This window comes from Neomonachus schauinslandi, chromosome 1 (genome assembly GCF_002201575.2).
Source record: "Neomonachus schauinslandi chromosome 1, ASM220157v2, whole genome shotgun sequence".
NCBI classification, from domain to species: domain Eukaryota; kingdom Metazoa; phylum Chordata; class Mammalia; order Carnivora; family Phocidae; genus Neomonachus; species Neomonachus schauinslandi.
This window is the reverse complement of record NC_058403.1, coordinates 59120504-59145330: the sequence shown is the minus strand read 5'-3', so window position 1 is coordinate 59145330 and position 24827 is coordinate 59120504. Positions and strand designations below refer to the sequence as shown.

General features: G+C 35.8%; 1 protein-coding gene across 1 annotated transcript in view; it reads left to right on the top strand.

Moving 5' to 3' along the window:
• ZBTB20 (zinc finger and BTB domain containing 20) overlaps positions 1–24827 on the top strand; it is a 632172-nt gene that overhangs the window by 151828 nt on the left and 455517 nt on the right. Inside the window, exon 4 of the mRNA XM_021692619.2 lies at positions 3529–3602. The gene's annotated coding sequence lies outside the window, so the exon portion shown is untranslated. The remainder of the gene's footprint in view (positions 1–3528; positions 3603–24827) is intronic.

Genomic DNA, 24827 nt, shown 5'->3' with positions numbered 1-24827 from the left:
TCTGGAATTGTCTTTAAAATGAGCCAGTGGAAGAAAAAGTGGGTGACTATAGATAAAAAAAAAAAAGATGGCCCGTGGGTGATGAGTACCTGGTAGCTCATTTTACTATGCTCTCTACTCTTGGATGTGTTTGAGATTTTCCATAATAAAATTTTTTTTAAGTGAAAAGAAAAAAAAAGACTAAGAGAAATAATTAAAATATTGTAATTTCCCTCTATGCTGACCACAGGCAGGGCTTGTCTCTTAAAAATCATCTGAGCAATGTCAGAATGAATAAATTATAAGAGAGGTGAGTTAACTCTCAAAAACAATCTGAGCAAGATAAAATCGATACTGAATAGTTGGGAGAACATTAAGAGAAACGCCTGAATTAGAATAGACCTCCTAAACTAGAGTGCTTTGTTGTTCTTTGCTTGAAGTTTTTTGACCTGGTGATATTTAAAACTCCTATGCATGTGAGGATTTTTTAAAAAAGTAGAGTGTGGTCAGAAGCAGCCCTGTGTTACTAGTCAGTGTTAACGATCTATAGTTCCTCACCCCCCTTCAGTTTTCTTTATTGTCTAGGGCTTTGTTTTTTGGACTTGTGAGTTACAGGATAGGTTACTGTAATATAATGCATTTGCCACTTCTCTGGAAAGCCATTCAGAATCTCTAACTAGTGCAGAATGTACAACTCTTTTGCTAAAGGGTCTCTGCCAAGAGAAGCATTCTTCCGGGCTTTGTAATTTGCATTGATTACTGACTGAGCTGTTTCCCAGTGCATCACTGGGTGTTGACTGTAATCTATAAAGCTTTACATAGTTTTGTCCTATTTAAAAAAGTCTGACACTGGTGGTCAATTTCAGTAATGACCGAGATCGATCTGGGTGACTTTAAAAAATTTTAACAGATTTTGGGACCTGAAATGTCAAGAGCAAGTTATTCTTATTGATCACACATAGTCTGGAAATCTACTATTTTAAAGGTGGGTACAGTGTACAGTACTGAACTTGTAAAAAACAGGAAGTTGAAAAGTAGACAGTATTGCCAAAAATGTTCTAGCTCTGACTTTGTGCTCCCTAAACTAATCTGACATGCTTTCAGAATATTTCACTTCCTTGATGACCATTTTTACAGTTTCTATCCAATACTTACCCCCACATAGTGACAGAGTTAATGATTATCTCATGAGGCAGATATGAATAGGAACAGTATTCATATCAAAGACAACTGGTCCCACTTCCAGGTCCATCTTTGGGCCAAGATATGTAGTCGCCAACAGTGAGTTGGCGACTGTATTTTTTGAGTCCTGGCGCAAAGTAAGATCCATCTGTTTTGCCCAGCCGTTTGCCTGAGTGCCACAAAATGGTCCTGTTATTAGTCTTATTTGTGGTCCTATTTGAGGTTAAGGGATAATATAAATAAACTTTAGTCCTCCTTGTGATGAATGTAGCATGGGAATTAAAAGTGGTGGTGTTGGTAGTGGTAAGTGATGTTGCGTCTCTATTTTCTCAGTTGCTGTTTTCTTTGGATTGGGAAACAGACATTTAAGAATGAGTTTGTCATCTGGAAGGATAGTTGTGACCAAGTTTCCCTCAACAGGATACAAGATGTTATTTTTGAGCTTCATTACCCTCACCAAGGGGGAAAAAAAAAGAGAGGGAAAAAATAAGGAAGAAAGTGAAAGTAAGGAAGAAACATGCAGAAACAGAAGTGAAGAGAAAGGTCAAAGAGGATGAGGAATACATGAGGAGACGAGAAGAATGTAACGTAGCAGACTGCCTATTCATAGAAATTACTTTATTATTTTGAACTGATAGTTCAGTTAACTCAACATCTGGTGAATTGAGGAAAAGGAAATCTGACTGATTAAATTGAACTGCTAGTTGTCAGTTAAATAGTTTATATATAAATATGCAGCCTAGTTTCCATCATATTTTCCTGTATGAACTAGATAGTGAATCAGTTTTTCACTAACCATATTTGAGCGGTGAGTAGAACAATACCAATTGGTGATTCAGATTTATGTAGAGGTGGGCAGTTTTTATATTTCTGAATTGATTATTGGGGATTATTGTTATTCCATATAATTTCTGAGCCTGAGTTATTTTTGTCAGTTTCTTTTATGAATGTTTTGTTACCTTATAAGGAAATATGTGCACTCCCCTCCTCTCATTCAGTTGTCCCTGGTGACGCCTCCATAATTTCTGTCTTTACACTGGTGCATTTTTAGTCTAATTCAGGCATGTGAGAAGCAGGGGAAAAGTTTAGTCAGTCAATGTCAGTGATTTTTTTTCTGATCCATTCATAGATGGATTTCGTGAATCTGCACCAGTTTGCCTTTAAAATCTATATATATCAAGTAGACACAATACCTAAAATATTCTTCCATATACTTGAAGGGAAAAAGAAAATAGAATTCGTAAGTCAGATGAGATACATTTTCTAATAATAGATGCAATTTCAGGGGTGATTTATGATCATGCTCCCATATGTAGAGATATTAAAATATTACCTTGCACTAATGTGAAGTAGGACATAAACACACCACATTTAGTGCTACAAATATATAAAAAATGTACTGCCATGCTGTGAAGTAAAAGAAAGATAATTGTATTATCTTCATTTTACACAAAAAAAGCTATATTTTTCTAAATCCTGTAGTGTCAGTTATCCCTAAAAATAGGGATGACTTAATCTAGCCTGTTTTTTTTTAAACTGTTATCTTATTTAGAGATGGTGTTGTATGAAGAAAGAAGGGATTGAAAATATAGTGTGACATTTTAAGCCCAAATATTTATGACATAGTTGGAGATTTTAATGCCTGCACTCTTAATTTGAAGATTAAAAATACATGTTAAAAAATGTGGTTCGGTTTTTTAAAACCAGGAGGTCCAGTTCAAATCCTGATGGTCTTCTCATGCTGCTTCACACAGCAGTGGCTGCATCTAATAAGATAATATGTCTCTATGATGTGGTATCCAGCATGCTAAGCCCACCATACATTGCAGTAGGCATTCTGTATTGCTAAATATGTTCATTTACCTCTACTTTACCATCTGCCTCACCACCAATGCAGCCACTTGAAAGTAGTAGATCTAACATTTTTTTTCCAATTCTATTTGAAGTCATAATTTTCCTTCAACATGTATATTCAGATAATAGATTTTCTTCTTTATTCTCTAAAATTAACATTTTATGTAATCTTTAGGCTGTGAAATTGTTGAGTAGTTTTTTAAAAATCAGATAGAATTTAGCTGAAATTCAGAGGCACTGAGCTTCTAGTCATATCATTATAAGTCCTAAACAGGGAGGCATATTTTGTTTTTCAGAATTGCTTTTTTTTTTCCTCTTTAGATCCTTTTCTTTTCATTAAAAAACTACTCTGGGAAGAGGGGTTTTTTTTTTCCTTAACAGAAAAAAAAAAAAAAGCCACGCTTGACTGATAATGCATTGCTTTGGATGGTGAAACATTATGAAAGTTTAATTTTTAATTAAATCTGAAATACCAATTATAACTGAAAGAGATTTTAACCTGTTTCTTTTCAGACTGCCTGAAGTTACGTTTAGAGACTGAAATCACTGCACCTTAAAAACAAAAGATTGAGCTGCACTGCATTCCTGTAAGTGAAAGCTTCCTGTACCTTCTTCCTCTGTGATTTTGTGACCAACCCAAGAAAAGACAAAAACATTGGTAACATAGTAACCAGGCATGAGTAAAAATTTGAATATCCCTGAAGAAATATATGTTTAAATGATTTCCTTCTATAAAAAAAAATTTGTTGGGCTCAATATTCTGTATGTCTTTTTTATTCAACCTAAATTGTGAATCCTTTTTTTTTTTTTTTTTTTGCCTGGTTTGAATTGCATTAGGGAGGGTGTCACCCACTGTGCATCCGCACAGTGACATACACCGTGACAGGAGGGATTCTCACATTTTTGTTCAAGTCCCATTGAAGGTAATGGATTTCTTACGGAATCAAAGTAGATTCCTTTTTCCTTTGTGATGTCATTAGAAATTTTTAGCCTTTGTGTCAATGGAAATGGAGAGAAGTTCATGATGACATCACAAGATTCTGTTGCCTTGAGGACTTTGGGCAAAACTAAGTAAAATGCATAATTCCCTTGTGTGCGTGTGTTCCCCATTCTGCTATGAAGCAGTCAAAATAGCACATCTTATGTCTTCCCGTGAGCTACAAGGCTGTCTCTCAGAGCCCCATTGTTCCATAAATGCATGTCAGAGTCTACCACAGTCTGGTCTACCCTTATTTAGCTGCTGTTTTGTCAATGTACTTGGAAGAACAATTAACACTTGGGATTTCAATGTCTGAATAACAGGCAGTGAATAGAACCCGAGCATATAAAAGAATCAGACGCCCAGGGTAAGAAAACAGAAGCTTATAGTTGGTGGGGGAAAAAAGAAAAGCATCTTAATGCTGCGCTCAAAGGTTGTGAAATACTATGAGAGAAGTCAATCTTTTTTTTTTTTTTAATTTTAGATCAAAATGTATGTTTTGGTAATGAAATCCAGAAGGTTATGATGTCTTCCTAAGTTTTGCAGTTTAATGTGTTGCAAGGTCTTTCCTTAGAGAGTCTTAAAACACTGAAATAACATCCATCTCCTTGAGTCATTGTTGGAAGGCCAGATGTGGGGTCTACTGCACCATGGCTTTCAGAGTGCCACCGTGTCTGTCCCACAGAGTGCAGTAAAAGTGATTCACTTTCTTCCATTTTCACTTTGGTTCACTGTACTCTTTCATTATTGGCTATAGTGCTTGTTTGTTGACTGCTGATAGTCCAGAAGTTGTTTAAGTATCTCTATGTATGGTCTGAATTTCTGCTAGGTCCCTTTTTTGGTGGGAGGAGAAAGATGATGCATGGACAGAGCAAGATCACCTCACTGTCAGGGTAGCTGATGAATGGAAAGGGAGCTTATGCATGGTGCCCACTGAGCACAGTGCTTGACTGGAATGAGGGAATAAATGATGCTTGTTGTTATTTTTGTCATAACTACAACAGTTCAAACCCATAGACAGAAAGGTCTCCAGAAGCAGGGTCTGTTTCTTACTCGTTTTTTAATCTCCAGTGCTTGGCATAATAATAGTAATGATGAAGTATTTACTGTTATTAATACAATTATAAAATGTGTTCATAGTCAGTACTCTAGGATTTATTCTGTCAGAGAATATTTATTGTGGAGAGGGGTTGAATAAAGTTCTTGACAGTCAGGAAGACAATTTTAAAGGAATTGGTCAAAGGTAAACCAACTGTTCATCACATCACGTTAGGCATCTGTCTCTTGGTCTTTCTCCTCATTGACTTTACACTTCCTTCTCATCACCAAGATGAGGAGGGCCAATTCATACCATATCCTTTTTTCTGTGAAATGGTCTCCAGCAGTTTTCCACTTAACTTATGTGTCTTAGATCCCATACATTGAAGTTGTCTCCAAAGATAACTCTACCTGACTCCAGGATGGGCTCTTCACCTGTTGGTCTAATTTCCGTGTGGTGACCTGTGCTTCAAGGAAAGAGGCACATAGAGGCACATGTATGATAGATACCAGGGCAACAGGCCTGGGGAAGTCACCATTAGAAGCCTCAACTTTCAGTGCATAAAAACCCAGGACCAGTTTCTCAGTTTCTCAGCATGAATAAGACCACAACATTCTTTAGAACTCAGAACCATTTGACCCCTTCTGACCCCTTCAACATTTAGCTTTCTGGTGGTTTTTGGGTTTTTTGTTTTTTGTTTTTGTTGTTTTTGTTTTTGTTTTGCATAAAGTTCTCTGCCCTCCCCCACCAATTTTAATTTATTTCCAAAAGGGGTCCCTTCATTTTTATTAAATCAGCTGCTGCTGATGCAAATTAAGGCTTTCCTAAAACGTGGCCTCTGAGGCAAAACTAAAATGATAAAATTTAAGCTTAGTGAATTGTACCGTTATCATGTTGAATAACATTTAAGGACATCAAAGAACTTTATAAACACATTTCATATTTTTTAAGATTACAAAATTGAGGTGAAAGGGATTTAAGGGTAAAGCTTCATCAAACATTACAGGTACAAAGGCTGTAAGAAGCAGAAGTCCTAATAATCTCATTCTGAAATAAGTATATTGAGGCCCAGGGTAGGGCATGCAAGTTACCCAAACCATAATGATCACCAGTGCATCTCATCCTTTAGTCATCTAGGCCTGAGAATAGCCCTGAATTTAGGCTCTGGGGCTTTGATCTTTCCTCTATACTCAGGGTCTGAGCAGTGTTTCCTGAGGAACAAATTGCCTTAGGTTCATTTTATGAGACCCTTTGAACTGTAGTTCCCTCCATAGACTAGCCCCAAATTAATATATAAGGAGTTTTCTGGAAATATTCATTGTTACCAAAAAAGGTTTTTTTTTTTCATTTTTTCTGTACATTTTGATATCATGCCTCTGGTTGTACAGTGAGTCACATAGATGCAAATTTATTTGGTTGACTTAATATTCTTTATGACAATTTACAAAGTGGACAGAAGACCATTAGAAACTTCAGTAGTTTAATTGTGCTTACAGGCATGATAAAACTAGTATTCTGAACAGAGCCATTGTGACATGGAATTCAGACTTCCCAAGAGTGTGCATCACGCATGGTGTCAGAATGTCACTGTTGCCAGGGGTCATTTCTGTCAGAGAAAAGTTTTTCAGAGTCTGAAAAAAATGAAATAAACTTTAATAATTTAAAATGAATTACTTGCCCTAGTAATTTATTTCAGGTTGCCTTTATTGGATTCTGTCATTTAGCAATCTGAAGAGACCAGTGTAGGAACTTTTCTGTTATTTTACCCAGAGCTAAGTCCTGGGTATATCTTAGTTTCTTCTTCAAATTTATTTTATACCTTCCCAACCTTCCTGTCCCCATGTGAAGAAGTTCAAGTTTCTATGTACAAAATATGAGTGCTTATGTCTTTGTGCCCCAAATGAGGAGATGGTGTTCTGTCTTAAAAAATCCCATGGAAGCTTTGGCATATAGAGAAGGAAGAATTGAAGCATGAGAATGCCAGAGCAGGGCCTTGGATGTAGGTGCACAACAAGGTTCTCTCCTCAGACCTCTTCTCTCTTTAATAATAAATGAAAATTTATTCTGTGCCTCTTATGAACAAAGCATTTTACCAGGGTAAATAACATATACTTCCTGTCATCAAGGAGTTCATAATCTGTTTGGGCAATAAATACATCTTTCTTAAAGACAGAATGTTGTATGGGTACAGTAAAGTAAATAGTTATCATTTCCTTTGGAGCATCAAGAAATTATCTGGGGTGCCTGTGTGACTCAGTTGGTTAAGCGTCTGCCTTTGGCTCAGGTCATGATCCCAGCATCCTGGGATCAAGCCCCACATCGGGCTCCCTGCTCAGCGTGGAGCCTGCTTCTCCCTCTCCCACTCCCCCTGCTTGTGCTCGTGCTCTCTCTCTCAAATAAATAAAATAAAATCTAAAAAAAATATTTAAAAAAGAAATTATTTGATATTCACCAGTAGCCCAAGTAGAGGGAGTAATGAAAATGAAAGTTGAGGGAACAGTGAATAGTAATGGTGTGATCTGAGAATAGGATGCTGGTTGGAGCCAGTTTTTTCCAAAGTGTGGGTTGCAAACCATTCATAGGTCATGGAATCAGTTTAGAGAATCATAGTCAATATGCTTTTAATGAAATAGTATCAAAGGGAGAAATTTATAAAAAGAGTGTGTTACATATTTTTAAGACAATGGATTGCAAAATAAATATATTTCTTACTGGGAATCGTGCCACCAAAATATGAAAGCAGATATAAAGAAGATCAGTCTTTTAAATACTCAACTCACATAATCCTAACTAAGGGATAATATTATTTTCCACCTCTTTATATACGAGAAAGTGGAGGGATTAAGCAATTTGTCCCAGGTCATACAATAGGTGAATGTAAAAGATAGAATGTGAATAGGTCTGTCAAACTCCATATTCATACTCTTCCCATGATCTGACACTGCTTTTCAGGGTTGTATGACTTCAGTTATTACACTACTGACAACTCACACATCTATAACTCTAGTCCTGATATCTCTCCCAAATTCCAGTCCTATATTTCCAATGTCCTTATTTAAATCTTCGAATAGATATCACACTAGTTTTCTCCAAGTCAGTACATCAAAATTGAATTTATCCTCCTAGTGAAAATTAATCATCCTCCTTTTGACTATACTAATTTTCTTCATCTCAATTGTCCAGGTCATCTTGACTCAAAATTTGTCATTCTTGCTTTCCCTCACCCCCCAGGTGTCCAATAAGTGGCCGGGTCTTGTTAATTCTCCTTTCTTGGTACCTCTGTCTTCGGTTTTCATTTTCTCTTCCCTGCAGTAATCTCCTAATTGAGAGAGACAGGGGGAAGGGAGACCAGTTCATCCTAAACACTGCTGCCTCATTAGGTTTCCTGAAGCAGGAGCCCTAAGATTGTGTCACCCTTGTTCAGACAAAACTTTTCATTTTATTTTATTTTATTATGTTATGTTAATCACCATACATTACATCATTTTTTGATGTAGTGTTCCATGATTCATTGTTTGTGTGTAACACCCAGTGCTCCATGCAATACGTGCCCTCTTTAATACCCATCACCAGGCTAACCCATCCTCCCACCCCTCTCCCCTCTAGAACCCTCAGTTTGTTTCTCAGAGTCCATAGTCTCTCATGGTTCGTCTCCCTCTCCGATTTCCCCCCTTTCATTTTTCCCTTCCTGCTATCTTCTTTCTTTTTTTAACATATAATGTATTACTTGTTTCAGAGGTACAGGTCTGTGATTCAACAGTCTTACACAATTCACAGCGCTCACCATAGCATATACCCTCCCCAATGTCTATCACCCAGCCACCCCATCCCTCACACCCCCACCAATTCTAGATTAATCGCCAAACAATTTCTAACCAATATTTATGACCATCTAAAATCTAATTCTAACCTCATTTCTGACATAGTCTTTTTTTTTTTTTTAAGATTTTATTTACCCATTTGAGAGAGAGAGAATGGAAGGGGGCACGAGCAGGGAGAAGGAGCAGAGGCAGAGGGAGAAGCAGGCTCCCCGCTGAGCAGGGAGTCGGACGCGGGGCTCAATCCCAGGACCCTGGGATCAAGACCTGAGCCGAAGGCAGACACTTAACTGACTGAGCCACCCAGGCACCCCCTGACTTATTTTTATGTTTTAATATACCACACACTCAGGCCAAATTTCCTCACCACCACCACCCCCCTTTATTAATATTGTTCCTGCCATCTTGGATGTCCATTATTCTGTTTTTCCATATGCAAATCTAACCCATCCTTCTGGGTCTATTTTGAATGCTATTAATTCCATGAAACCTTCCCTCTTTGACCTAGCCAGAAATAATTCACTCTCCCCTGTTTACCAAGCTCACTTCGCACCTGTAGTGGCTCTGCTGACAATTTGATTTTGGACTTGTAGCATTCAGAACTGGGAGAGAATATATTTCTGTTAAGTCAACAAGTTTTGGTAATTTGTCACAATAGCCTAAGAAACTAATGTAGCATTTATCTACACTTTTTTTTTGAGACTTGAATTGCTTTCTATATTTTTTAATGATACTTATGTTCAGGCTTTATCTCTTTACTAGAAAATAAATTCTTTAGGGATAGAGTCCATATTTAATTAACATTTCTAAACTCTACAAAATCTACCACAGTAGAATCATTAATTCATTGCCCAACCATGCTTAATCTGGGGAATATAGAAATGATCCCTTAGGCTCTCATGGAACTTATAGTGTCCTAAGGGAATCAGACATTAAATAAGTAAACAAATAATTACAAAATTACAAATTGTAGTCCGTGAAAAGAGCTGATAGATATGCAAGACAGTAATGCATGGGGAAAATCTGTTATACTGTCCATTGAGTAGTCAGGAAAGAATTCTCTTAGAAAGTGTAATTTAAGTTGATAGTTAAAGCACAGGAAGAATCGGGCAGGTGAAGAATTTGGGGTGAGGATAGAAACATGAAGGAAGAGAAAGCTCCAGACAGAAACAGCATAGACAATGCCCTGAGGCAAAGACAAACTTTGTGTATTCAAGGAAATAAAAGGATTCCAGAGTGGCTAGAGGGAAGTAAACAAAGAAGAGAGTAATTGGAAGTAAAGTCAGAGGAGGAGCCAGAGTGAAGAATTTGGATTTTATTTTGAATACACTGAAAAAACACGTAATAGATGTATATAGTAAATAAATAAATAAATAAATATTATCTATATTTTAATTGAATAGAACAAGATGAAAATAATTCAAAGGTAAATAGTATGTACAGGCTCATGGCAACTATACGTTTATTTTGAATCCTTGCCAAAGGTTTACTTCTAAGTTTGAGGGGGGTTTGGATTTCTGAAACTGAGATCTAATAGTTCACAACATATTTCCCATCTGCATAATCAAAGTAGGTTCCTGACGACCTTCTAAGATAAGGTCAAGTTAATTTTATTTCCTTTCTAGTTAATAATTATTACGATTCTGTTGTTGGTTAATGAATCTCTTATTTTTGTTTATTTTTAAGTGCTAATTGCACAATGTAGGAATGAGTACCAAAAATGTGTTTTACTCCTAGGATGTATTTTTAACATGCTACCCTTAATCTTATTTTTAATTTTGATGTATTTTATCATGTGCAATGACCAGGGGCCTGGAGGCATAGAAAGCCTTGAAATGAATATCATTATCTTCATTATTACTGAATTTTGGGATTAAAAACAATCCAGATCATTTTAAAGTATGATGCATTAATATTATGGAATACCACTAAATCAGAATGGAGATATCAGTTTGTTTGCAAAATGGTAGAAATTATGCCTTTTTGCCAGATTAAAAAAAAGGAAAGAGAAGAAAAAAGGAAAAGAAATACGGTAGAGGAAATGTGAAAATTAAACCATAGAGAAGTAGGTTAAGCTCTAAAGATATGAGGATTTATCTGCTTTAACTTAGTAAAAAGACACTAGAATCATAAAATATTATAGTGACAGGGAAACTTAGGAATTATTTAGTCCAGCTTCCTCATTTTAGAGATGAACAAAATTCAGGCCTAGAATTCCTTTCTAAGACATACAGTTAAATAGTTAATGGCAGGGATGGAACTGTAACCCTAATTCTTAGGAGGTATATTAACACAGCTAAACCAGCTTATCAGTGATCAACACCCCTACCATAACCCTTTCAAGGTCTTGGGTGGAAAAAAGAATATTAAGTACAGGAGATGAGCTTTAATTAATAAAAATCTGAACAATATGTATTACTCACAATCTGTTTACTTAATGTACCAGATGCTTTGTGAAAGTTGTCTTTAATCCTTGCTACCACACTCAGCAACCACTCTGCAAAGTAGGAATCATTTCCATTTTATAATGAGAATACTGAGCTCCAGAAAGATTAAGTAACATCCAAGATTGCGAAGCCAGTAAGTGAATTTGTATTGATGCCAGGCCTAACTGATTCAAAACTATCTCCTGCTTGTTGTTTTTATCTATTGCATTTTGTTATCGCCTTAGCTTATGTGGTCACACAGGTCATTAGTTCTCTAATACTCCAAACACTGAAAAAAAAAAAGTTAGGAAGAAAAGAAAGTTAGATTTAGCAGGTACCCTTTCTGCATAAAGTTCTTCACATTTAATTCCGTCAACAGTACCTCAAGATTAATGTTATAATCCTTAGTTTAAAATTTAGAACACCAAGGTTCAGTGAGATGAAATTGCCCCACACATCTTAGTAAAAGCCTGAGCCAGAATTCTAACACAGATCTGTCTGATCCCAGGTGTTCTTCCCATTGTTCCATCAACCTCTAAGTCTGCTCTTCTCCTGGATGCTGGTTAGTCTTCTATGGTCCTCACACCTCATCTCCTTATCTGGCAAAGTAGAATTGTAAGGCATGCTCTCATAGACTTCTCAAGAAGGAAGAGAGTGTGTTGAGAGGGTGCTTTTATAATTAAGTTTTATTACCTTGTCTGAAAATGAATACAATGACCCATATATGTTTCCTTCTTTGAGAAATGAGGAGCTAGGAAGATAGGTCGAATCTGTGACATTACTCTTCCATCTCTACATTACCTTGACTCACTCTGTGTCTGTGCCCAAGACCCCAATCATATCACAGATAACAGTACTACTAACCTATATCATACTTGAGTACACCTTTGAAAAATAAAAGAAGTAAAATTGTTGTATTTATGAGGCGAATACAAAGGAAGAAGTTTTACGTTTTCCTTCTCAAAACTAACTTATTTGAAGCCTTGAAAGCCTGATTAGAGATATAGGTCAATGAAAGAGCTCATTGTTAACTGCTTCTAGAAAAAGTGCAAAACTGAAAATCCAAACACACTTATGAATTGTTAGATTGTTTTCTAATGACCAATGAGGACTACATTAGAAGTGAACTTCTTGGTAAAAGCAAGAGAGAGAGACGGGGAGAGGGAGGGAGGAAGGGTGGGAGGGAAGGAGGGAGGGGGGAAAAGGGGAGGAGAAAGAGATTGGAAACAGTTTTTTAATGGCAGCTCCCACTCAGACATGATCTTGAATTTCCTTCTATGTGTCAGCTTTAGCAGCACTGCATGTATACACCTTCATTTCTGAGAAGGTCATTTTCTATTATCAGATAATACACTTGAACAATTATTCTAAAACCTATTGTCACTATGGAATGGCACAATATACAAAAACAAGTTTATGGTGATTAGAAGTGTTGCTTACCTGTTAGGGTTCTGCAACTGTTACTTTATCCTCTCTGTTTCTTGAGTTTGACTTCTAAGTCGTTCTATGTGAAAGGGTCCATTCAAGTCTTTTAAAATAACTCCGTGAAAACCATCTTTCCTACTTTGCAGAAGGGACTTTGTTCTTTGGCCCATCCTTGCACTTTGCAATATGTTGCTAGTAGCCCTAAAGCAGAAAGTACATTAATATATCATTTGAACTGCTGGGTCTCGTCAGGAAAAAAAAAAATGTTTTCAACAATCTTATAATATTTTGTTAAAAATCCAATTCTGGTTCAATGTTTTGTTCTCGAAGGAATTTTGAATGAATAAAAGCTTTTGTAAGAGGGAGGAAGCTTATCTAATCTCTTCAAGACTGGTGAGAAGCAATCAGGAGACTTGTGACTCTTTGAAACAGTAAATTTCCAGGGAATTAGGCACATGTTTCTCAAGAACAATAGTTTTACACATCAGGTGGCAGCACATTGCCTCTAAATGCACCCCCTCATGTATCCCAAATGGCAATGTGGAAGCACCATTCTTTGAGTCAAGTGGAGAAGGGAAGAGGCCATGCTAAACTGACATTCTTTCAGGAGGTCATGAGAAATTGAATACAGAATGAACTCAGTCTAATGATTAGTATCAGATTCTCAGAGTTATAAACCTATGTTAAAATGCCCTCAAAGATATAGGAAAATAAGTTTGCTCATGTTGGTAGTTATAAGGACTAGAAAATTAAGATTCTTGACAGTCATTTACTTGTTTGCAATTGCACTAAAGTTGACCATATGAAATTTGCTTAACCTTTGCTACAGTGTTATTGAACTATTCTTTGCTTAACTTACTTGAATATTATAGGACGTTATTAAATAATCAGTATATGTTTAACATTGTTATCATTGCCACTGTTGCTACTATCAGAATTCTGTTTTCTTTTCTGGACTAGGGCTCGCAGGAACAGCTGAGAACCTGGGTTACACATTTCACACTCTGTCTTACCTTCCTGCGGCATTGGAAAGTGGGAGGGGCCAACTAGACTGGCGGCTCTGTAAGTTAACTTAGACTTACCTGGAAAACTTGTCAGTGAAGCTCTATTCATAAGCCCTTTTAGCAGATAAATAGTTTGCATGAAAAAGCCCTTGTTTTTTAAATAAGTACTAACTCTCATGCTTCATGAGACTTTCTGATTGATTACATCATACTATCCACATTATCGTTGCAGTTACCACGAGGGAGGCAGCAAGTGTAATGGAAACGAAAGAGTATGGGGCTGACTGTCTGGAGACTTAATTCAGGCATTGTCAGATAGTTTTGTCTTAAGATCATTTTCCTTATCTGTAGGGGACACTCTTCTCGATCCGTGCAGACATTATACAAAGAAGCCAAATGATATATATGAAGTATTTAGAGCTCTACGGAATAAAGGTAGTTCATAAATATCATTTAGTACTATTATGGTAAAAGTAATAGCAGAATTATAAATCACTTTGAGGTCTCCAGAGTAAGGTACTTTATCTGAGGCCTTCCTGCTATAGAAATTAGTTTGTTTTTTGAGTTGCCATATAGGGAGGTACTCTGTTGCTGCTAAGCACTGTTCATACATTGGAAGCAATGACTAAGAATGAATTGTCAGTAATATGTTACTCTTTTTATTTTTTTAAATTTTTCTTTATTATTTTTTAATATGTTATTCCTTTTAAAGATTTATTTTAAAAGCATTCTTTACTATAAATTCTCTGAGCACTTTTTCTTAAATTAAAAAAAAAATTAACTGTTTTATCTCTCATATTACAGAGTGAATTGCTTGAGGTAAAGAACCATGAGCAATTCACTAATTTTCTCAGTTACTAAAACTGGTAGCAGGTAGATATTCAGTGTTTGTTCAGTATCTTGTGTAAAAATTTAGTAAAATTTTAATAACCTTTTTTTTGAAAAGGATATTGAATTTATTAATTTGACTACATGTATACCATATGATATGGACAGATGTTATTGAAGATTATACAGCCATTTGAAAAAGAATGAATTATATCTATCACTATTGATCTGGGAGGATGACCATAATTTATTAAGTGAAAAGAGCAAATTTTCAGAGTATTGAATATTTATGAATAAATTTGTTGTGCATGTTCTATGACCATATTCTTCACAATGGTCATCTCACGGGATTGAGAATAAAAAAGGACTGATGGAAGATTATTAATTTTTTCTTTAAACATTTTTATTGTTTCATTAGTTGTAGTGAATATCTATTATGAAAGTAAGTTTGAAAATGAATATATAAAATTATTTTTTAAATTGCTACCTTTTGTTTCTTGGAAAATCAGCCTGAGAAAAATAATCATACAGAACTTTCAATTTCATTGTATTGCCTCAACCTCTATAATACAGAGTAAAGCACATACTCTAAATAGAGTGATTCATTTTCTCAACAAGTATTTCCTGAGCTCTGTGATGGTACTAATTCTTGTTAATAAGTATGATGTATATGTGTAAAGCTGAGCTCTTTCATGATACAAGGTTCATACATGGAATCATATACAAAGAACTAATAGTTGAGCAAGCAAAAGTTTATAGTTTATCTAAATATATAACCTACAAATTCACCAAAAAACTTTTTGGGTTTCACTGGTTTTTTGTTGTTGTTTTGTTCTGTTTTTTGCCATCTCTGTTATCCACAATACATCTCTCACAGTAGCTGCCCTGAAGTTCCTGCTGCCTTTCTCTCCTCTTCAAGAGCTCTCACTAACCCTCCTTGGCCCAGGTCAACTAACTTTTCTGCTCACTTCCCAACTCCTTGCTGGGTCTGTCTTTTTCTTCTCTTTCTGATGATAATCTCACTAGACTTTCTGTCTTTCACTCACTGAGGAGGACAAGAAATAGAAGAGAAGAGGGAAGGAAAGAAAGCAAAAAAGAAAGAAAAGAAAGAAAAGGAAAGAGAGGAAGGAAGGAAGGAAGGAAGGAAGGAAGGAAGGAAGGAAGGAAGGAAGGAAGGAAGGAAGGAAGGAAGGAAGGAAGGGAGGGAGGGAGGGAGGGGGGAAGGATAGAGAAAAGAAAAGAAAAACACCTCTGCAAGATAAGGTTTCAGGACTATATTCCCAACAGAAACCTCACAGGAGTTTTAATTAACCAAAGGGGCAGACCCAGAAGCCTTAGGTTAAAGATAAGCACCGAAGGCCCCCTTTAGAATGTACATAAATAGACTTGAGCCTATGAGTTGGGTAGTATATCCAAACTGGAACCAGGCAAGAGAGGACTGTATAGTCTGAGATACTATATTTCCCAGAGTCAGTACATTCTACATCCCATCACAGAGTAATGCTGACAATGAATGACCTTTTACAGATAGAGAACAAAGGCACCATGAGCTAAATTTAAAACACAGAAAAGTTGTAATATGATAACCACAACTAATGATACACAGGTGTACTTTACTTCATGTTATAGACAGTTCTGATAGAGGCTTTACAAAAAAGGAGGGAGAGAGAGGGAGGAATGGAGAGAAAGAAAGAGAGGAATGAAGGGTGGGGAAAGAGAGAGACACAGAGAGAGAGAGAGACAGAGAGACAGAGAGAGAGAATCCCTCCTCCCAAATAAAAATGAGAGCAGGTGGAGAGTGGAAGAAGGTGATTGGTTAGGAGATTAGGAAGCATGAAAAAATAAAACAAAATGTATTTTGACACTCCAGCCATTTCTTTACATCTGCACAAATCTTCCACGGTCCCTCATGGGTCCTACCCTGGGTGGGCTGGCTCTGCTTGGCACTTCCAACCGGCCAGCTGTCTTCTCCTTCCATTTAGAGAGTGCTGACTCAGAGTAAACCATTTACAGGTGTGGGGAGATCTCTCGAATATGTTTGCAATTATATTTGTTGCTTCTAACGCCAGGGAGCTGAAGAAGTCAATAAGCAGCTGGTCCTGGAAAGCTTGCCCAAAGGTGTAGGGCCCCAGTTCAAGGGATTTATACAAAGAATGTGAATTCTTGTCTGTTATATGACTCCTACCTGTGCCCCAATAGTCTGGTGAGAACAGTAACTCTAGCTAGAAAGATGTAAGATAATAGAGGTGTGATTAGAAAAACAAATAGTGTTTATGAAGAGATTTTAATGAGACAAGAAATGCTTATATAATGTTTAAGTGGGGAAAAAAAGCAAGACACAAAACATGTTAGTGTTCATTTCTGAGAGGTCATTATTCATTTCTTTTCCATTCTTTTCATTTTCCAAAAATGTCACACACACAGACAGACACACACACACACACACACACAAAGAAAAGAAAAGGAAAGGTGCTCTTGGGATATCCTTCCTTGTCATTTTGTTTCTTTGATCAATGTTAATTTTAATATTGGTACCTCTTATAATGAAGAGATTTCACCTCAAGTTTGAGTGACATGATATTGTTGCTGAAAATTTTTTATAGACTGCTATTGTCGTGAAATGTTCTGGTCATTTTTAATGCTCAAGCAACCCTTCAGCTCTGGTGGAATGATTGAGTGAAGAAAGTTGTGAGGGAGATAACTCATTATCTAATTACTGGTAATGGATTAGTGTAGCACAAAGAGGACTCTTACCACTTCACCTGTGAGTAGCCCAGAGAAGCAAGGTAGGTCAATGGATAAATTCCAACTATGCTTTTGTGTATAAAATAAATGTTTATTTAGATAATAAATTACTTCATGTAACACCTATAAAGTTTAGTTAGTACAAACATTTAAATGGAACAAAAACTGTATACAATTGTATACAATACAAATGTATACAATCAAGAAAGTTGATATTTCCAAAACTCTATAATCTCCTGTTCCTCTAAATATTTACCCATTTATCTTGTTCTCACCTTATGACTTTCTCAGGCCATTTTCATGGCTTAAGTTCTAGATTAGGTCCTGAAGCTCTTTAGAGCCTAGATGTTAGATGTTAGCCTAGTTAGGACCTAGATGTTAATTATTCTTATAATTGACACCTCTCCTGCTCTTCTGTTTTTAACTAAAAGGCTACTGAATTTCTCCCTGTTTGAGTGATTCTTCTGCCATTTACAATTCTGAATTTCTCCTCCCTTCATTTTGATGCTGCAGACCCCAACTGCTTTTTACAGGTGCTTTCACTTGATTACTCTTAGCTCTCCCTAACTTGGGATCTCTTTCTTTAGCTCAGAGGTTCCTAATCCTGGCTGCATATTAAAATCACCTATAAAGTAAAAATCAGACACACACACACACACACAAACATCAAAAAATGAAACATAAAACAAAACAAAAACAATGCATTGGCCCCACCCCAGATATTTTGTTTTCATTTGTCAAAGGTGGAGTTTAGCAGCAAGTTATACCCTTAAAGGGACGAAACTCTTATTTCATCTCAAAATTTTCAATTTAGGTTTGGTTTAACCTGCTGCTTCACTCTAGAAAACCGTTTTTCTAGATAATGACTACCTTCCTAACCAGACAATTATAAAGCTTTAACATTATGCATAATACAGCTGTATGCATCTCACAGACATGCATGTCACACACACATTAAGCTAATGACCAAACTTTAACAAATATTTGATAAACATAGAATTGCTATTACCATAATAATTAGTTAGAAACTAAGTATAGCTGACCAAATTTTAAAAGTTCTCTTTAAACCTGGCTATTGTAAATGAAATGTCTTGCATTGCTCAAGGGTATCAGAATATGCCTTGAGTCTGATTTATGGCGGGGGAAATGATGGCTGACAACAATGTCAAAGGGATGTACATTTGATAGTCAGAAGGTGGAAACAACTCAAGTGACCATTGGCAGGTGAACGAATAAACAAAATGTGGCATATAAATACAACAGAATAGTATTCAGCCTTAAAAAGGAATGACATTCTGACACGTGCTACAACTATGGATAAACCTTGAAGACATGATGCTAAGTGAAATAAGCCAGACACAAAGCGGCAAATACTGGATGATTCCATCTATATGAGGTACCTGGAATAGTCGGATTCATACAGAAAGAAAGTAGAATAGAGGTTACCAGGGGCTAGAAGGAGGGAAGAGTGGGGAGTTATTATTTAATGGGTACAGAGTTTCATTTTGAGAGATTAAAACAGACTGGGGATGGATTGTGGTGATGGTTGCACAACAGTGTGGATGTACTTAATGCCACCAGCCGTATACCTACAAATGGTTAAAATCGTCAATTTTATGTTATACATATATTACCACTAAATAAAACAGAAGGAATAAAAATATAATAAATAAATAAACGGAATGTACATTTAAAAACTTTTATGATATTTCAGTAAAAATGGATTGTAGTTACCGAGTTGAGTTCAGAGGCACAATTGAAATGAGTTTCCTAGGGGCACCTGGGTGCTCAGTCGGTTAAGCGACTGCCTTCGGCGCAGGTCATGATCCTGGAGTCCCGGGATCGAGTCCCGCATCGGGCTCCCTGCTCGGCGGGGAGTCTGCTTCTCCCTCTGATCCTCCCCACCTCTCATGCTCTCTCTCTCTCTCAAATAAATAAATAAAATCTTAAAAAAAAAAAAAAGAAATGAGTAGTCTATTTACAGATTCATTAGGGCTCTATGAAATATAATAATTTATTAGTTTAAGTAATAGTCTTTACTTTGCTATTGAGGCCTGTCATATGTATGATATTCAAGTGCTGGTATTATCCTTGATTCATAAGCAGTAATGACTGTAATAAAGTACAGAGACTAAATTCTAAATAAATAGGATTATTATTAAATGCTTGTAACTGTACTAGAATTCTCATTTTTGTTAACTAATGGGAGAGGCAGAGCTGCAGGTTTCTTTTCACCAACAATACTATCTCTTACCAAATTATTTTCTTTTTAGGAGAAGCCATCGCTTTGTATGAGTCTATATTTTTAAGATATTCCTTATTTTACAATAATTCAGTATGTACTCCAGTTTCTTCCTTTCTTTTCTCCTGAAAATGTTGACTATTTTTGTTAGCTTTTACAAATTTCTTGGTTTACAATTCTGTGAATTTTAATACATGTATAGCTTTGTGTCACAGCTGCCACCACTGTCAGGATACAGAGCTGTTCCATTACCTCAAAGAACTTCCTTATGCTCTTTATCCCTCCCCCAACCACCAACTCCTGCAATCACTGATCTCACTTTTATCACTATAGTTTTGTTTTTCTGAGAATTGTCATTCACATAAATGGAGTCATATAGCATGTAACCTTTTGAGACTGGCTTCTTTCACTCAGCATATTGCATTTAAGAGTCATCCATGTTGTTGCATGTACTAATGGTTTGTTTCTTTTTATTGCTGAGTAGCATTCCCTTGTATGGTTGTACCAGACTGCTTATCCATTCACCCACTGAAAAACATTCAGTTATTTGTTTTTTATTTTTTTTTTCATTTGAGGGCAATTATTATAGAATTGCTATAAACATTTGTGTACAGGATTTTGTGCAGACATAAATTTTCACTTTCTAGGGTAAATACCCAGGAGTCAGTTTGTTAGGTCAGGTGATATATGTGTATTTAATTTTATAAGAAACTGACGAACTGTTTTTCTAAGTGGCTATATCATTTTGTATTCCCATCAGAAATGGATAAGAGTTCCAGTTGCTCCACAACCATGACAACACTTGATATTGTCAGTACTTTTATTATCTTAGTCATTGTAATAGATATGGAATGGAAACACTTTTTTCATTTTGACTATATATTTTAAAGCTATAAATGACAATGTGATTCTGGGGTCATAATCTTTCCTGACTCCTATTTTTAGAGATACTCTATTCCTATGTACTTTTTTCCCACAGGAAAGGAAAGTGTGGTCTATTATTTTTAGATTTCTGATACTGTTACTTTTCTCCTACTCTTCCCAGAATTGCTATTTTTCCCTATGATTGTGCATTCATTTAATTTTTCAGAAGTTTCTTTCTTGAAGACCTAAAAAATCTGCCTCTTTATATCTAAATTCTAAGATAGTTTAGTATGTACCTATGTAAGTGCTATCTATGAGGCAATTGAAAATTACTGTACTCATTCAGTACATGTTTTTTGAATGTTTGCTATATCTTGGCCAGTTAGGTGAATAATATATGATACAATCTGAAAAGGGCAATCTGAAAAAAAAAAAAAAAAAAAGCAAATTATAGTTCTGTTTGTACTTCTAATGTTGAGGCAAATTATATTTGAGAAAGTGGTTCCTGAAATAAAATTCTTCGAGATCAGCACATCAGGTGTTGAATGGGCCTTAGTCTCTACTTTAAAATAACATTTTGGAAAAATGAAAACATATTTATGTTAATGAGCACACATTTTCTTTTAGAGAAAAGAGCCCTGTTCTGGGAATTAGAAGACCTGCATCACCCCTCCACTTCTGCCACTTTGTAGCTTAGTTGCTGGGGCAAGGTATTTCCCCTCTCCAAATTTATTTCCTTGTCCATAAAATTCTCTCCAGCTTAAAAATAAAAAACTAACATTGTGTCTTTCCAGGATTTACATCTAGCTACCAGTGATGACAAGAAAGGCAACATTTTTATTGTTCTTAACAAATACTTTCTATCATAATGTAGTATAATTAACTAATTTGTTTCTTATTCCTTGCTGCAGGATATTGTCTGTACCCTGATATAGAGGCCTATTCTCATGTTATTCAGCCTCTCAGAAGCATTTCAAAATGTGATCTAATCCTTTTGTGTGCAAGTGCGTGTGTGTGTGCGTGTGTGTGTGTGTGTGATTATATCTACCCTTGGCTTCTATGACTTCACACTCTCCTGATTTCCCTCCTACCTTTCTGATTTGTCAGTCTCTTGTGTTAGATCCTCCTCTTCTCCATTATACACCCCAGATGAGCTCATCCAATCCAGTAGTATTAAATATTCTCTATATGCCGATGATACCAGATATTTATCTCAAGTCTGACCTTAACCTATCACCTGTCAAATGGGCTCTGGAGCCCAGGTGATAGGTAAGGTAGGAGGGAAATTAGGAGAGTTTTTTTGACAGTGGATTCTTTAAACATTTAAAATACCAAGCAATTTTGTTAATAAAATAATGACCACTGTCAAAAAAAGTTTCTCAAAGAAATGTATCTTAAGACCCAGTCATCCGGGGCGCCTGGGTGGCTCAGTTGGTTAAGCGGCTGCCTTCAGCTCAGGTCATGATCCCAGGGTCCTGGGATCGAGCCCCACATCGGGCTCCCTGCTTGGCGGGGAGCCTGCTTCTCCCTCTCCCTCTGTCTGCCGCTCTGCCTACTTGTGCTCTCTCTCTCTCTCTGTTAAATAAATAAAAATCTAAAACAAAAAAAAAGACCCAGTCATCCACTTGTAGTAATCTTTCCATAAGAAATACTTGCACATACATCACAGTTTTCATTGTAGCTTTATTCATAATAGCAAACATTTCAAAGCATACTCAATTTCCATCAAAAGATAAATGGTTGAAAACATTGTTATATTAAGCTATATCAAACTATTATAAAGCATAAAATAGATCCATATATTCTGCTCTGAAGAGATTTGCATAACATATTTTAAGTGTAAATAGGAAGTTGTAGGTTAATATAGGTAATTTTCTTATCTTAACTTTGATACAGAGTGAAATACAACTGTCTGAAAGATACGGGAAGAGTATCTTCCAAACTGGTTATCTTAAGTGGTGACTGAGAAAGATTGAAGGTACAGAAGGAGATTCTTTTGCTTCTTGTTAAAATTTATTTTTAAGTGGTGGGATTGTTTGTATTTTTTTTAAACTTCATCTTTTCTATGTTTATGGGAGGAGGGACAGTTTGAAATAAAAGCTTTTTTAAGTTAAAAAAGCCCCTGTCAAAATTAAAAGTGTTGCCTTGCAAGAGCCATTAAGAAATATATACAAAATAGCATTAATTAATTTGTTGATTCATTTTACCTGGGAAAATAAAATGTAGCATTTGGGGAAAATATAAAATTGAATTTAAAGTAAGTGAAGTTTTTTGAACACTTAACAGTTTTACTGGGACCAACCTTATTTAGGACCACCAAAAAATTTGCATAATAGCACCATTTTATAGATCTTTAAGTCAATCAGGAACCAGACACCAGAAAGTTACTGCATCTATAAGTTTCTAATAAGTCTTCCAGAATTGTCATCATTTGACATTGACAAATCATGTGACATTTGACCTCAAGTATCATAGATTGACCTTTTAATTTTTTTTAAATATGCAGTTGAGACTAAATGAATGTGTGAAAGTAAGTTCTTGATATTTTTGCTCTAAGTAAGGGCAAGAACTCTACTTCTTTTGGTTTGTGTTGAAAAGATTCTGTGTATGCTGGAAGCCATTTGTTTTTACTACCTCCTATGAAAACTGACAAGGAACCTAGAAGCTTCTTGGGAAATTCACGTGACTAACCATAGGAGTTTCAATAATAGTAGTAATAACAACACGAACAACAATATAATAATAATAAAACAATGTAACAACCACACTTGGCAAATCCAGCACCAATTCATGTGAAGTATGAATTTAGATTATTAGTTTAATATACCAAATATTAGTATAGAAACACAGAATTAAATCACATGGAGATTCCCTTCAGTAGGGAAACAATCTGTATGTTGTATTTACTCTTTTCTTGTTTCTCTGTAAGGCTAAGCTGATTTTCTCCCTCTCCCCAGCCTGTGGCAGCTCTAGTTAAGTATACTTTTTCTAACATACCACTCAAATGCCTTTTCAAAAGAAAACTTATTTCTCTGTAATGACAGGGGCCTGTGGAAATGCAGTGAAATATAAATTGTCCTGAGAAAATTAAGACAACAATAATCTTCAAGGCAGATACAAGTATTTGATGCTACAGTTGCATTCATTTATCCACTTAATTATTAGAACATATAGAGTATAGATAGGATTTATAGATTTCACTTTTTATCGAAATGTACTGAAGGCACTGAAAATCAAAATTATTACGCTTTTAAAGTAAGATAGTACTATAAAATCTTGAAGTTGGAAGAGTTCTGAGAAATAATCCGTACAGTGACTTTGTTTTCTAGACCAGGGGTTGGTAAACTATGGCCAATAAGCCAAATCCAGCTTGCTGCTTGTTTGTGTATGGCCTGTGAGGTAAGAATGGTTTTTACAAATGAACATTTGCAACTGATTTCACGCTAGGGACACTGTTTTTGAACCCCAATTAAGCAAAATGTTATCCTTTAAAAAAGAATTCTATTATCACTAGTAGACCTGATGGCAAAAAATATTTATGTATTTAATTATTATATTTTAAATTTTATTAATAAAATAACAATGTGATTTATGTTATATAACTATTTAAAATTAAAATTTTAACTGAGATATTTTTATAAATGAAATGAATTTATTTTAAAAAATATAATGTGCTTTGTTTTCTTAATTGTTATATAAGTACTAATATAATAAAACATTCCTGATTTTGCCTCTTGACCCACAAAGCTTAAAATATTTATGATGTGGCTCTTTATAGAAAACATGCATCCACCCCTATTCTAGATGAAGGACTTAAAGCCCAGAAAAGCTCAATAATGTTCCCAAGGTATTGGTTAGACCCCATTCATCTATTTGAGTCCGAATATCCTAATATTGTATGGACTCTGGAATGTCTGGTTTGTTTCCTAACTCCATTGTTTACTAGCCTGTTGATCTTCAGCAAGTTACTTAACTTCTCTTTCCCTCAGTTTCCTTATCTGTAATATAGTGTTGTTGTGATCATGAAATGAGATAATATATGTGAAATGATTGCAATAGTGCCTTGCACATGGTTATTGCTCAATAATTGTTATTGTGACAATCAGTGTCAGTGTATTTAACTAGTAGGCAATCCTTAAAAGAAGGGACTAATCCACATTTGATCCTATCTTTCATTTTCTTATAAGAGGAGTGAGGGTATTCCATCTCCCATCTGGGGAAGAATTGGCATTTCTCATTCTGACAGCATGATTTGTTCATCCTTTATAATAGCTCCACAGTTAATCCAAAAAATTATGAACTTCTAAAATACAAACATGCATACATAATATATAGGATTGATGGGAAAACTTAAATACAGAACAGTTAAATGACAGCCACACAGCACATCGGCCCTGAGCCCAGCAGATGAGAGGGAGACTTTTTTGCTCTCTCATCCTGTG